At 40.0% G+C, this 15,670-nt stretch overlaps 1 long non-coding RNA gene across 2 annotated transcripts in view; it reads right to left on the bottom strand.

Moving 5' to 3' along the window:
* The window catches only part of LOC116446906, a 67,237-nt gene that overhangs the window by 27,026 nt on the left and 24,541 nt on the right, over nt 1-15,670 (bottom strand). For both annotated transcript variants that reach the window (XR_004241432.1, XR_004241433.1), the window contains 4 exons: nt 11,310-11,420; nt 8,754-9,142; nt 8,085-8,158; nt 1,319-1,511 (listed from right to left, as the gene is read on the bottom strand). This is a non-coding gene — a long non-coding RNA (uncharacterized LOC116446906). The remainder of the gene's footprint in view (nt 1-1,318; nt 1,512-8,084; nt 8,159-8,753; nt 9,143-11,309; nt 11,421-15,670) is intronic.

Below are 15,670 nucleotides of genomic sequence, written 5' to 3'. Positions count from 1 at the left end.
CACTGCTGCTGAGCACCCTGAACAGCATCTGCCTTCCACAGAACCTTCTGTGGGGCTTTTTTTCCCCATAAATATTTTCTCATATTTGGAAAAAAACACCTTAAATTAGCAAACTGCATATGCAGTTCTTCGGTGCCTTTTTTGTTTGCTTAGCTCAAACCTTAAATCTTTGCTTCCTTTTGATATAACAATCAACCAACTAAAACCATTAATTACATGGTGATAAATTTCTTTCAGTGCACAGATACCAGGGTAATAGGTTTAAGCAAAGTCATGGAATTTGGCAGCTTTCCTTTCCTAGCAAGATTATGTCAGTTGCTCCTAAATCCATTGATCCAGTGAAACAGTAATTAGTTAATTTAATGAGAATCAAAGGATTTTAGCCTGCAGAATTTACAGTACTAACAAGACAGGTTATTTTTGGAAACTATTTCCAATAAAAACACTTCAATCAGCCAAAAAGAGTATTGTCTCTTGATTTAAAAAATGGAGAATCATTTATCGCTATCACCACAGGGTTAGGCTAATGCTGGAAAATATCCTGTGCTTACACTGGTGTTAGCTACAGTTAGACTGCCTGTTTTGTTTTAAGAACATTAATAAGAATCGTCTTTGTGAACATCTTCTTAGGGTGCAGCCATGTGCATGGATGGTTCTGCTTCTTCTCGTTAATTATTTTCCCCCAGTGAGGAGATTTCCGCTGGTGCCTGATTGCTGTGGCTGCCAGAGAGCTGCCAGGGGCAATACAGTGGGCAGGGGAAACAAGGCTCAACTGCAAAAGGCAGATTTGCTTCTCAGCGAGATACGCCCAAGAAATACTGGTTTCAGCTGAGGGGCTCCATACAAGCCAAACATGCAGGAAAACTGTGCTGAACTTGCACCGTCCTGGAGACTGCCTTTGCCATATCTGTAAAGCACAATTAATTGTTCTAACGAGACATCCCAAGCCTGGCATTTAATTTAACTCTGCAGAGGCGCAGCACTTCTGTTGTTAACACAAATAAGCAAAGAAACCAAAACCATTCTGCAAAAGAGCAAACCAAATAAAGCCAACCAGGAGCCAACTAAAGGAAAAATGCAGCCCATGAGCCTCTATTCATTCACCTGTGCTATGCAGGCACAAGTGTAAAAGCATCTGAGGCAGACAGACAGCTGGACATACCCCACGTCCCCCCATTCCCTCACACTCCTCCCAGATTTTGGCTGTGCAAGGGACTGCTGGTAAACAAATATTTTCTGTGGAGAAGTGTCTTCTGCAGCTGCAAGAAGTCAGGGGTAAGGTGGTCTCCACAAAGTGTGAACTACTGGAAATGCATACCTTTGCTTTTGTTAGACCATGCTTGCAGCACATGAGCTGTGCACAAAGGTGCTGTGGAAACTGGAGTTATCACTCATCTCTGGAACTGGCTCTAATTTTGGCTTTCACCACAAACTTCACGGCTTCTTTCATGGGTGATTTTGCTTATTCTCCAGCACCTGTGTTGCAAACAGCCTGAGCACTTCAGATGGCTCTAAGAAAGAAAAGTGAAGATGAGAAATATTTTGTGGCAAATATTATATTTATATATTATACACCTATATGTTATATATATAGGTGTATATATATTATATAATATTTATACCAAATATATTTTTGTGGCAAATATATATTTAGAGGGGCATAAGTTCCTGAGGTGTTGATTTAAAAGCATCTTCAGTTTCCAGTCACCTCCAGAATCACTGCATAATATCCCCATCACAGAACTAGTAAGTCAGTTTACACATAAATATAACAACTTTTTCTCTTGTATTTCTCTTTGCTTACATAAAACAGACATTTGAGTATAAAAATATTGTGATTAAATTGGGGGATTAGTTGGATACTTAAACACTTCCCCTACCAGAAAAATAAGAACTATTTAACCAAAAGAGTCAATGTCTTCTCTGAGGATGCTTTAAAAGATTATTTAAATCTTATAAATATTTAAAGACCTACATAGAAGTTAATGGATTTTTAAAGAAAAACAAAACAACATGTTCATGAGCAACACCATCTTATCTTCCACTAAACCAATTAAATAAAAGAGTAAATCCTATGTTGTGACTGTATTTGGAAAATTACCTTGGTTGAACTAGATTGCATCTCTGTTGAGATGCAGTCAGGATTTTGCTCGAAATAACACAGATGTATTTCAGCTTAAACAGGTAAAGCTCCTCCTACAGGAACATCATATGGCCTTAAAGAATCAATGTGAGGATGCAGTTTTCCCATCCGTCCCTTTCTTTGCTGCAAATAGCAGGCCCTGGCCAGTATCTGATTCCCATGCTCATTTTACATGCCTGAAGACCAGACCTTCATGGTTTAAAAGAGTAGTCATAATGTTTCTGAAGGGCTTAAAAGAGGAACTAAATCTGATTAACTTTGTAAATAAAACTACTCGGTGCAATCACTTGTTTCTCCCTGATGGTAGTTACTGAGTATACTGAATATTTAAAAGTTCGTTTTTACACAGATCCTTGGGCATTTGAAGGTGAGCACAAATGCAAGCCTGTGGAGTGCTGATTGGTTAGATGGGGGCTCACATGGTGTATCTTGGTCACTTGTGAGGAAAGCTCCCCAGTTTCTACAAAATCTCAGCTTTGACAGAAGGAAAATAAATACAAACACCTCCCACTTTTATCATTCAAACACACCTATTTCATTACTGTTCTCTGTGATAAATGAGCATTTTCCACTGGGTAATTAAGCTTGATTATGAAGACAAAAACATCATTTGCACATATTTTTAAGACAAAATAGTAGTCTGTTTTCATTTATTCAGCACAAAGCTGGTGTGCACCATGTCTAAGTGAGAGGAGAGAAAAGGCCTTGTTACCATTACCCTTGAATCTGTAGAAAGTTTAAAATAATGTGAATGATGTGGGTTTTTTTTGGTTTTTTTTAATGCTCTGCTTTATTCTCACTGAACGCATTGACAAATGTTAAGATGAAACCTCAGCTGAAGGAGATTCTGAAGAAATACTGGCGCCCTAGCAACACTGTTACTATGCACAAGGAGTACATAAAACCTTATTCCCCTAAACCACCATGTTTGAGAAGGGAATAAAATTTTATTTTCTTTTTAAATAAAGATAAGGTGCTTGCAAACGTTCCACGTACCTCTAAATACAGTGTAAGCACAATTTGAATAGAGATAGGATTCATAATATAGACTCGGAACGATGACTGTGGTACCGAGGCAGATAACTAGTGGAACCAGAGATACAGATCTTTTCTGTGAAAGGCATGTTTCCACCACTATGAATTGGGAGAAACAGAGCATTTGATTTTGATTCCAGAGAAATAAAGAGGACAATAGCATCCACAAAGGGGAGCTGCTATAATAAGGGAGGGCACGTGGATGGGGAAGGCTTTTGGCGGCCTAGTTATCGCCCAGGAGAGGCCTAGGCCTGCACAGAGAGGTGTTCCACAAAAGGCAGTCCTGCAAGAAAGCACAGTGAATAGGAGCGGAAAATGAATCTTTTCACTGGCCAGATGAAGGATGCACTCAGAACAATGCACCTCCAGGAATAAATCCTCTTTCTCCTCTCTCAGCAGCTTACTTAGGAACCAGAGCCCACAGAGTACTAATGATTGCAGTGAGCTAATGAATACGTGCTGCATTGGTTCAGCTTATGAAGCATCCAGCAATTTTTTAAAACAATGATTTATTCTCCAAACTCTTGCTAAGGAAGAATCATATCACTATACACCTCTAAGGAAATTCTTTGAATGTGTTGCTTTTAGTGATTGCATATTTTCTCTTTATTGACCAAAGTATTTGTGAGTGTGTGTACAGTGCAGTACAGCTCTCACCATGCTTGTGAAAACAATTTCACTATGATGCATAGGGTTGTATCCTTATACATTTGTTCACCAGAAAAAAGGGGGTTCTTTCTCTTCCAGCAGCACAAATGCACACAAAAAGCAGACTGGGCTGCTGAGAACTTAACTAAGGGTCATCCATGTTGATATCCTGGGAAGAGAGACCCAAGCTCTGTAGCACTCCATCACTGTGAACCTGGCAGGGCGCTGGCACTGACCAGCTGTAGTGCACAGTGAGTCATTTTGATCTTTGGAAATGGCTATTTTGCACCCATATTTCCCATGGAAACAGAGGTCTGAGTCCCAAATAGGTGTACTGTAGAGGCCCAGCACTGCTGCCATCACCACCTGGCAGGGACACGTACCCAACAGGTTCACCAGCTTCTGCCACATCCTGGCAGAAAGAATATGAACAAGCCTTAGGAAAAATGTGGGATTTTTTTTCCTCTAAAAAACCACCGTTTCCAGCAGCAGGCTTTGCAGCTTGTTTTACTTTTCCAGTTGAGCAGACCCAGTGTAGATGCAGCCTACGGTAGTGCTTTTCATTTTGTACACCCACATTCTCAAGTCTCTCTCATTGTTCGTGCTTTCGACAGAGGTTACCAATTATACTGCGTGTCTTACATGGCAACTGTTTACAGGAAAATTACATTGTTTACATATTTTTCCTACAGTTAACAAATTATCTTAAATGTCAAGTTGCTTGATACAGAAATAACGGAGCCTACTGTACATTTTAAAGCACTACAACTGTTGGTAAATTGCACTCAGCACAGAATTATAGACATTTAAACATCATTCGGAAGGAAAATACTTTCCCAAGGGATTCATCTGACATAATAAACTATGAAAATGAAGGCTTAACCATTTATAAATGTCAGCAGAACAAAACCACCCCATCTTTTGAGCACAATTAGTCACGTGCAGTTAACTGTTTAACACTTGCACTGTATATTGATCTCTTATTGCTTTCATGAAATTAATTTGATAGCTGTTCATTTATCATTAATTGTGCTGTGAGCCTCAGAGGGGATTGAGAGCACGAAGGAGGCTGTCTCACAGACTGGACCCAGCAGTTTTTGCCATAACGAGTAACATGTGAGCCACATCTATCATTCTGCATGTAAGAACCATCCATAACCATCATGCTTGTCCTCACCACTGTCTTCTGTGTCACTCTGGCAGCACTTTTTATCAGCTAGGGCCATTAGGCATTTAAAAAATCAGTGTTTTCTGTTTTCATACAGAGGTGTTGCCAGTCAGGGGCTGTGGCTGGCTTACAGGTGCAGTTCAGGGCAGCAATGAGCCAGCACCTGCTCCTCTGCTCAGCCACTGCTGCATGGTAGGAGTATCAGTACAGCAAGTCCACCTCAGCTCCACAGGCAGGTTGGTGAATCCCAAGAGCTTTAGATAATACCCACCACTCCAGGAAGTTGTTGGTGGTACACTTGTTTCACTGACCAGTGCCTTTTCTCCTCAAGGCTGATTCCCTGCCTTGAAGATGTTGTGACCCATCTGGAAACCTGCCATACTACATGGGTGTATGTATGGTTGCCACTTCCCCTCACTCTCCTAATAGTCTTCCATAAAAAAATTCAGCTCTAGTGGGTAAAAGTGCCTCATTTCAATGCCCTTGTTTTCCTCCTGGAGTCCCCTTTGCTCACATAATATACATGAGAAGAGATGGTCTCCTGCCTCCATGCCTACCACTTTGCTTTCCGACACTGCACTGCTGTGTTTCAGCAGATGGAGAGTATGGTCTCTTCCATAAAATAACAACTTGCTGGTACTTAGTACTTCTGATATAAATCCTTGTTGTTTCCAGAGTTACAATGATAAATCATAGATGTTTGCTCTGTCTTACCAATGAGTATCAATCTAACGTTTCAGAAGAGCCTCATTAGTGCTCTTGCCTGTATTCACCCTACTTAAATGGAGTAGCAAACGGGATGGACAATTCACACAAAGTTGCTCTAGTAAGCCATAACCCATCCTTGTATCACACTTCAGTGGTGTTTTTCTATGCTTTTCCAGCAGCAGATCATCAGCCACTGCAGAAGGAGCTTTATTATTAATTATGATGATAATGTGGTGTGATTTCCACTTGCTTCATACATATTACATATTTCAGATAGATAATAAGAAGTGTAAATACCTGAAGAAAAGGCATAATAGGTTATAATACCTAGACAGGGATTCCAGAAAGAAAGAAAAATACAGTTGTTGAGAAATATTTTGAGGAAATCTTAGCCAGTCTTAACAAAACCAACTGCAGAAACAGGAATTAGAACAGCCCCAAGAAGCATGTCATTTCCAAGTATTTCTTTTCAACTAACTCGTGGTTTAGAAGATGAGCGTCCTATGTAGACTGGCATTAAAAATGAGATTAAATTCGAGAAGGGAAAGGAGAAAGGGGGAAAAATGTTCAAAAAGAGGGAAAGGTGAAAGAGATGCAGGCATTAGAAGCAGTAAATTGTCACTCAAGTGACAGTGACAAGACCATGACAGGTAAATAGAAGGATTTTTTTCCCCAACAACAGAACCATTTCAAGAATATTTCAGTGTGTCTTCTTATTTACATTAATATCTATTTGATCATTACAGGCTATGAAAAATGACAGTAACAATTTTCTTCAGCTACAAGGACAGTCAGTGCTTATGAAGGAAGTTTGGTCTACAGCAGCCCCAAGTCCACAAATAGCTGATGACAATTGGCCAGTCCCAGTCAAGCCTCTGCTCTCCATGTGTCCCTGTTCTACAAGCTGAAGATTGTATTTGTTATAGCTTCTTTTCTCTGAGCTTTTTATATGGGATACCAGCTCATATATCAGATCACATTTTGTTATCTTTTATGGTAATGCTTGGGCCATATATCATGTTTTCTAGTAAGTCTTAGCTTTGCCAGCCCAGCAGACTATCATAATGTTACCTTTCAAAATACTGCTTTCAGCAGTGGATACACAGGGCTGCACCTTTCACGTGGGTTTTTTGTAGTTTATCAAAATGAAACATGACAACTACTGTAAATGATATTCCCATTTAGTGCTTAATGATACATCTGCTTCCAATCATCCACAAATTCTGATGGTTTGCTAAACAGATATTTTGTTTAGTGACATCTTCAGCCTATCAGCAATGGAAGCTGATGAGTTGGGATTATGAGCTAAAATAGCTCAGTTATTACAACAACAACAACAAAACTTACAAATACTGGATTTAACACCACGCTGACTTCCAGAAAAAAAGATTAGCTTTAAAATTTGAGCACTGCTATTGTTTTGCAATCTAAGGGAAAAAAAATGGTGCTCTGCCAACAATAACTTGACACAGAAGCAACCACTGTTGGACACATTCAGAATTTCATGGGATTTGAGGGGCAATAGAGCATAGAAAAACTTGTTGTTGCAGCCCCAATCTGTGCCCTGTTCCACAGTTTCTGGGCTGGTACCACTCTCTGCTGTCCAATGGGCAGCAGGGCTCAGCACCCAACATTTAGGCAATCACTTTCCAAGGACTTTTGACTGGCAGAACATGAAACTTACAGTAGACCTAAAGCAAGGTGTAATTTTTGTAAGTTAAGCTGTAAAAAAAAAGTTAAATGCAGTTTATTAATTTCTGTCTAAATTAACTTTATATTTATTCCTTCTGTTTCCCTCTTAGACTCTAGAATTTTTCAAAGACATTTTCTGAACTTTGATAGAATCAGTGGAAGTCTCAGTGGTGTAAATTAGCTCTTACCTCCACTGAGACAATAACCTGAAGGAGTTAAATATACACGGTTTTATTGTCAGGCGTACTCAGTAAAAAACCCACAGTTATCTTGTAACTGGTATCCTGACTGTATGTCCAGAAAAAAGAAAAAATCTCGTTTCATCACTGGCTTTTGGCCAGGCTGGTGTGTGGGAAGTGGGCACTGCCTCCTTTCTCCATTCCACTCACTCTGGAGGTCATCCTAGGGAGCACGTGGCTCTCTGGCCATCACTCACAAGCCTCACTCACACACCTCTCTGACAATGCATTAAGCTGTTACAGGCTGACCATGATCCTGATCATCCCGGGGACACGGCCTTATCAAAATAAAGTCAACTTCTGAATGACACTCCAAATATTAAGATATCTGAGGTGCTACAGGAAGAAGGCAGAAGGTTTACTTAATGTGAGCCTTTCAGCTGAATTTCCAACCACTGCCATCCTGATGTCTGGTTAAAGGAAGGAGACAAATCATTGTTTTTTATCTTACCTGTCACTCAGTCCATTTCCTCCTTAGAAAGCTGACAGCTCAAGAGTCACACCCTTAGAACAATGTTTTGGCACCTGTTCCAAGAGAGAAAATACCAATGCATTGTTTTGAAAGATACTTTGACATTTCATGAGAAATTTACGGTGTTTTAAATATTACTTCTTCTAAGTCAAAACTCTACAGCCACTTGAGAAGACCAAATCTACGCCCTTGCCCAAAGTCTCTAGCTCTGCTAAGTTCTCTTTCTGCCAGGATGATCTCTTCTTTCCTGACACCCCAGGAAGGCTGGGAATGAGGCAGTTGTGATGAGTGCAGGTGTTTCTACACATCCTCCCCTAGACTGGGGACTGAAAGCTGGATCCTGTCTCCCATCACACCCAGGCCACCAAAATGATGCCCATTTCCCTGTGCCGTGGCTGCCTTTGTCTCCAAAGTGACACTGGTGCTTTAGCTGTCACCTGAAGGTCATGCCTCAGCCCTCTGCTTCCTGACACGACTCCAGCCCCACTGCTGTGTGCCAGGGCACAGAGATGCTGCTTGGAGCTAAATCACCATGCTAACATTGCATTTGCCTTCATTTTCCACTTGCTGTTCTCCAAATTGATTTTACTTCTCTCCCTCCAGTTCAGCTGACAAATGAAGAAAAAAAGTAATAAAAACATCCATTACCTCAGACATGTCCCACGTAACTCTAGTTCTTCACTGCATTCTCAGACCCATCCTGGAATTGCATGCAAACCTCTGTTGTTATTAATGGAAATTCACAGGGACAAAAATCTCCAACTCAGCAGAAGAAGTTACATTAAAAAGAGTTTGTCCATGTAAAGCTCTTGATGAAAGGAAAATGTGACAGCCAAATTGCCTTCTCTCATCTGTGTTCCTCCTTGGCCTGGCACAGACTCCACAAGGTGAATGGAAGGGCTCCCGTTGATGTCAGCAGGCTAGGGATCCAGTTCTTGATGTCCATGCTTTGAGGGACAAGAGAGTAAAGAGCACCTTTGTACTGCCTCTGTCTAGGTAATTTGAATTGTGGCAGTGGAGTGAAACAGCACCTGTACCTGAAGGATAGAAAAGGAAATGTTAAAAAGGGGTTGTAAAGTGCTGCAAGACAGGGGGAACTGCCTGTCAGTGAAAATAATGAGGAGTCTAGGAGGTGTGTTTGGAGTGTTTTTTAGAGAATGTTTAAAGAGCTGCTGCCTCTTCTCTGTGTAAGTGTGGTGTTGATTTTAGTTAATGTGTACAGTGGACATGTATGTTCTTCCTTACTGAGCTGGAGATACCTGTTGCTCTCCAGCTCTCCTCCCTGGCCAGCAGCTTCTGCTGAACACAGCTCCCAACCTCTCTGTTCCCAAGAGCAGGACCTAACCACCACCTATCTGCATCTATATGCAGGGCAATTTCCCCCTTTCAGTCTCCCATGGGAATTGCCCCCACATACATTATCTGCAAGACCAGCCTGAACATGCTGCATATCCCTGACAATATAGGGAGCACATGCCTAGAGAGGATTAGCAAGGGCTTCATGCCACAGGGAGCTGCAGCTCCTGCAATTTTCCCTCAGGACAGGAGATCCAGTCTATCCTGCTGCTTGATCCTTAAAATAACCTCTATATTTTCCTGCTTGCAGGACTAGTTTGATTTTCTGAAGATTAAATTCTCTCTACATTAATGATGAAGGAAATCCACTTTCTTGCAAGAAGTTTCTTTAACATTTCCCTCAGCTGCAAACAAATGTAAGCTTTGAGAAGCTGTCTTTTAGCAGGAATGCCTGGGACTTGGAAATGCTCATACTCTTACTGGTATTACAGGTCACTGCCCTTCTCAGCACTTACCAGAGCTGAAACACTAAACAGCTTGTTATTTCAGTTTAGAAATGTGTCTGTGCTTGCACCCGCTAGTAACCCTAGTGTAGCAAGGAAAGATTAAACATTCAAGCAATTTAGCTTAGTTCCAGTTCATTTTCAATTAACAGGAGAAAATCCTCTCAGATGTAATAGGCTATTTTTGGTTGGAGGTTAGTTTATTTGTCAGACAAAAGTAAGCATTTGGGCTTACAAGCTAAACTCACTAATGTTGTTACAAATGTAGTTTATTAAATAAAAAACATTCAGAAAAAAGCACAGAAAATTAAAACACTGATTTCAAAGGTATTTCCCCTTTTCAGGAGGTTTTAAACTAGTAAATACCCCTAAATGAAATCCGTACAAACCATTTCAGGGAATAAATTCTAGTATTATTGTACAAGGTTTTATTTCCTAACCTCTAACCTTTCTGTATGTTCATTTGCTATACTTAGAATGTAAAACCTGCTCTGGACCAATTAAGCAAAGTCAGCTTGTCTTTTCTGATACCATGACAAGCTGGGACGGTTTATCCAAATGCCCATTTTCCCTAACATATTAGGCAAGATGAAGTCTTCTGAAGACATCTTCCTGATTTTACAGGCAAGACCAATAAGAATCCAAGGAAATAAGGAGGTTGGCTGGCCAACACCTTCCATTAAGGTTTAATATTGTGTCATCTTTTCACAAACTGATGTCAATTTGTTCGGGAAGGCAAAATTCCTGTTCATGTGGCAAATGAAGTCCAGCAGTTTCCACAGGTAGAAGATCAGAAAGTGCAAGGGTGAAGAGGAGAGCAGATGCACATCAGGATTTTTGAGTAAAATGTCATATAAATAACTAAATTTAAAAACACACATATCTCTGTTTAACTGGTTTTTCTATTAAGGAATCCTTTCCAAATGACCTTCCCCCCAAATCAATAAGAACTCAGACTAGAACTTCCAGCTTCACCCACTTCCAAGCTGCTTTTATGTGTTTCTTTTGTTTTCCCCTGTCTTTGAAAATTTATAAAACCATCCTTTAATATTTTTTTCATGGAATCATAGTGTTTTCTGTAAAAGACGGAAGCCATTGATGGGCATATACCAGTGAGCTGCATTTAGAAAGGTGGAATGAAAGAAGGAGGATAAGAAAAAAACTGTGAAAAATGCAGAAAGTCCCAGAACATTTATAAGCTGTCTGAAACACTTTTGATTTACACATCTGGCAAGAACTCTGGTAAAAAGTAATGAGAAAGTTACAGAGGTATGAGGAATCAGCAGTGCAGAGGACATTTTGCATTCATGAGAAATGCAGGAAAAAATTCCACCATTCTCATTGAAGCTGTTTTGACAGAATTAAAAAGGAATACTTTCACAAAACAAGAAAGCATCAGAGTCACCTTTCCTCCAGCAGTTCTCATTGACCAAGCATTTCCTCTTGCCTGGTGACAGAAGGAAAAACTGTGTATCCAGCTCCTTAGAGACACAATATGCTCCAGTTCCAGGGCAACCTGTGTTTAGGAAATCAATTGAAATGAGAACGACAAACATTTAAGATCATTGGGGAACTAATGATCCTCTTACAGCCCAAAGACACCACAATTACAATAATCTTTACACAAGACTGAGGACTGCAGCTCCTATCCTGAGGACACATGTGGGAGACCTCCCACGGGGCTGAGTGCTCCTGACAAGCCAAGGTGTCACAAGAGAGCTGTATCAGAGAGAAATGTAGGACAGCCACTCTTCTGGGGTGAAAGGGAGGTCTGGTCGGTGCCATGCTTATGATAAATGGACACATCTTATCTAGAAGGTATTTTAGTTCCTTTTTTGTCCTTTCTTCCTTATCCACCTGTACATTATTTTGGCATCTTTGTGCTTTGCCATCCCCCATTACAAAATGCAAAGATGAGGAGACAGGAAAATAACCACTCTGGGACATGGCTGGCTGCAACTAGGCACAAAGCCTTGTTATGGGGGCAGGTTTTTCCTACAGAAACCTGCTTCTTTGGGGTGCAGTTTCCCATACAAAGCTGCCTTGCTGCCCCGAGATCCAGCCTCTCCCATCACCTCCCCATGCCTGGCCATTTCTCAGACTCCAATAAGGAAATGCTAGTAAGGTTCAGATGTGGAGTTGGCAGCCATAAGTCCCAGTCATGCTCTGCCAGCCAGAAAGCTTCAGAAACCCAAACATGCTGAGATTTAAAGTATTTCCAGTGACAGAAGTTTGATTTTTCTTTGCTTTAGAAAATCTATTTAGTCCTTTTTAGTTGTTCTGGATAGGCAAACATCAATTAGAATCACACGCTTTTGGATTCACACCTGAGTCAGAAATTTTGCTCTAGTTTTCTAATTTTATCCACTTGTCCTGCATAGCTTGTTTATATCCTGTATTCTTCTAGCCCACTTCTGTTTGCTTCGTGATTTGTCTCTTAGCACATTGCTATGCCACCTTCCTAAAAATAAAAACTCTTAATTTTCCTATGAAGTGCTCTGCCACCCACCACTGCAATTTATAAAGACCTGTCACCACATTCAAGTGCCAATCTTCCTCAGTGAACAAGTACTGCTCAATGGTGCTATACATCCTTCTGAAACTTCAGATTGTGCACTAGATCTAACAGAGCCAGCCTAGGATAAGAACATTTTGAAGTCAAAATTGGATAGATTGGATTGGGTTGGAAGGAAGAAGCATCTTTCTGGCAGTCTATGTGTCCTGTGGACTGATTTTTCCATCTGTCTGCTGTCCCATAATCCACATTCACCCTTTATACAAGAATTCATCTCTGTTTTGCATCTGCAGAAACAGAGTGCCATAAATAATTTACCATTTCCCCACTTGAAAGTTGGCCTCTTTCTAGAAATTTGTGCAAACAAGAGGCATTTATCAGGTGCTTGATATATATTTTCCTCCTTATTCCTCTTGTTCAGAGCCTGCCTCCTCCCTCCCAAGCAAAACCAAAAACCAGTGACATACTTAGTCCAACAGGAAATTTCTATTATTTACTTCAAAGAGCATCAAATATGAATTTGAAGCCTGAATACTAAGGTGGTCCATTCTTGATGAAAATATTTCACTTGAGTAACTATTCTACAGAGTTATACTAACAGAATTGGCCAAAGCTTACTCTCCCTCCCCTTCAATGCCCCAATGTAGAATCACAATTTATGCCTTGTTGAAGACCACCTAGTCTCCAAAACATAGAATTAGATGGATAGTTAATAAACTATGCCAATGCTGAAACCACCTTTTGCCTTAATTACTGACTGAATAAAGACAAATTTGTAGAAATTTTTCTCTACAAAATAGGCAATTGCATTTAAGAATATTTATCACTCTTTAAATGTCCAGATAATAGAAACTGTGGTTAAAATTATGGTGTCACACCTCTTCTGTATTTCTAACATAAGTCAAGGTTTGCATAGTAAGTTATTTTAAGCAGTGAGCAGACTTCACTCAAAACTGATGCAGTTTGTCTTTCCTAATCAAAAAAACCTCACAGAAAATCCTATGACAATCACCACTGCAAATCCCCAGCACTACGCTTATGAAAGGAAACCAAATGACTTCTCAGAAAAGAAGATGGGCATCTCAGCAGAACCATTTTAATCTGAAAAGTAGCAAATTGAGTGACTGAGTGATTTGACTCCAAAGCAAAATTTATGCAGTGAGGACTTCTGGGAACAGCTGGGTAATGCTCTGTCCAGAGACCAGCTACTGGGATTGAGGGGGTTTTTTCCCTTAGAGATTCTTTGAAAAAAACCACAAACCACCCCAAATCTGAGACAGAAATCATAATTTTTCATTTATAAGAGGATTTCCTACAATTTTCTGATTAATTTTCTCATTTTAACCTTCCTACAGAGTTTGCGTCCTTTGACCTCTAATAGATTTTGCACATGGATTTTTCTTTACTGTAACTTAAAAATATTGAAATTCATGACAAGTTTTAGGAGAAGAGACCTAAGGTTTCCTTTTACAAAGTAAAAAGAGTTCGAGATGGAAAATGTTTTTCTGACTCAAGGAGAGCTCTTTTGTATATGAAGAATTTGAGTCTGATGTTACTCTCGTGCTGGAAAAAATGTAAAGTCTTTGAAGTCACTCCATCAAAGTCAAAAACTACACAGTAATAAAGAAGAAAATGAGCTGTTTATGTCTTCTTTTTTGTTTGTTTCTTGCCTTAATCTGAAAAAATAAAAAAAAAGTCACCAGATTTATGTTTGTTCTTTGTGTATATAAGGCATGACAAATACATTCAAATATGCAGACCAAATACAATTCTGATAAAAAATTCAGGATTCTTTCCTTTCATTTTCATGGACTGAGTTTCAGCTTTTTATTTTGATTTTTTTTGTTTTTTTGGAATTCACATTTTCCAGTGTGGTCTCCTTTATTTGGTTTATTAATATTTCTCATGTCTTGAACAGAAATGACAGGTTCTGCTGCACTTTTGACACTGAGAATCAAAAACATATCTTGAATCAAAGTAAACAAAGCTCACAAGTTTCTCTCCATTCTGTATCTTATGACATAAATGTGAGTCATAGCTTTGAAGCAATCATGAACTTGGATGCAGTGACTGTAAGGAACACATGAATAAAGGGGAAAAATTAAACTCAGAAGAGGATTGAAATAATTAAAATGAATTAACAATTTTCCAAGAAATTAAATTAAATTAATTTTTACAGAAAGAACTAGCAAGTGATTTCAAGTGTATACATACAATGGTAAAAGGAGAATATTGGTGTTTTACTCTAGGATGTTAATTCATTGGAAAAAACCCCAGAGTATTTAAAGTCTGAGTGGTTTTTGGTTTTGTTTTTTCTTTTTTTAAAATGATGTAAAATTAAGTAACAGTGATTAGGCTGAGAAAAACAAAGAGACAAGGCACACATTTTGGCAGGGGCTGAACATAGCTCTGCCAAATTTTTCTCCACATAAAGATCATACAAGCAAATTTTAAACTGAGAAAAAACATCAGAATGCGCTGTTGGGGCATGTGGTGCAAACACTGCCCCGCGTGGCAGAGGGCAGAGCAAATGGGAAAGCCAGAGCTGGCACCCCTGCTGGGCCCTTTCCAAGCTCTGCAAGGGTCACCACAAACTTGTTTTCTCCTTCAGTTTGGGTTTGAAGAAAGGAAAAGTTGCCTTTCCTTTCTTTGCTCTGCTATTTCTGTGCTTACAGTTAAGCACGCAGAAAGCACCTGGAATATTTTTCAGTGACTTCTGATGTCTCTGTGGAGAATTCCCCAAAGCTCCACTGGCTGAACCCTGGATGAACACGAATTTCCTTCCTCATGCCCTCCTGGAGATTTTCCTACCTCATTGGGTTGATTTAAGTTTTTTAACTCTACCAGACTAGCAGCAAATTACCCCCAACATGCTATTTTCAAGGCTTCATGCATGAAGGCATGTATCATTAACAAAATGTCTTTTCCCTGCAGAAGAGAGGTGTTCCAGGTATTCTGAGGCTTCAAATATACACTGAGCAAGTGGTTTCCCCTAGCTTCTCATATCTTTTGACTCTTACATTGTGCCCTCAAGAGCAGCTTTCCTGTTTCTGCCACGGCAAGGTACCAGCAAGGACATAAAAGTGCCAGCAGGAAGGTTACTGCAGCTGTACCCAGAGCAGCCAGGGACCTCATTTCATCCACCTGCATAGCTGGAGAGCTGGCACCAGCCACACCCTGAGTGCCTGAACTGTGCCTGGACTCAGGGCTGGTTTCAGGACACCAAGAGCAACTGTGCAGCCGGTGTGATG

This window comes from Corvus moneduloides, chromosome 7, assembly GCF_009650955.1.
Source record: "Corvus moneduloides isolate bCorMon1 chromosome 7, bCorMon1.pri, whole genome shotgun sequence".
In the NCBI taxonomy this organism is placed as follows: Eukaryota; Metazoa; Chordata; class Aves; order Passeriformes; family Corvidae; genus Corvus; species Corvus moneduloides.
This window is presented reverse-complemented; position numbering and strand designations above follow the sequence as displayed.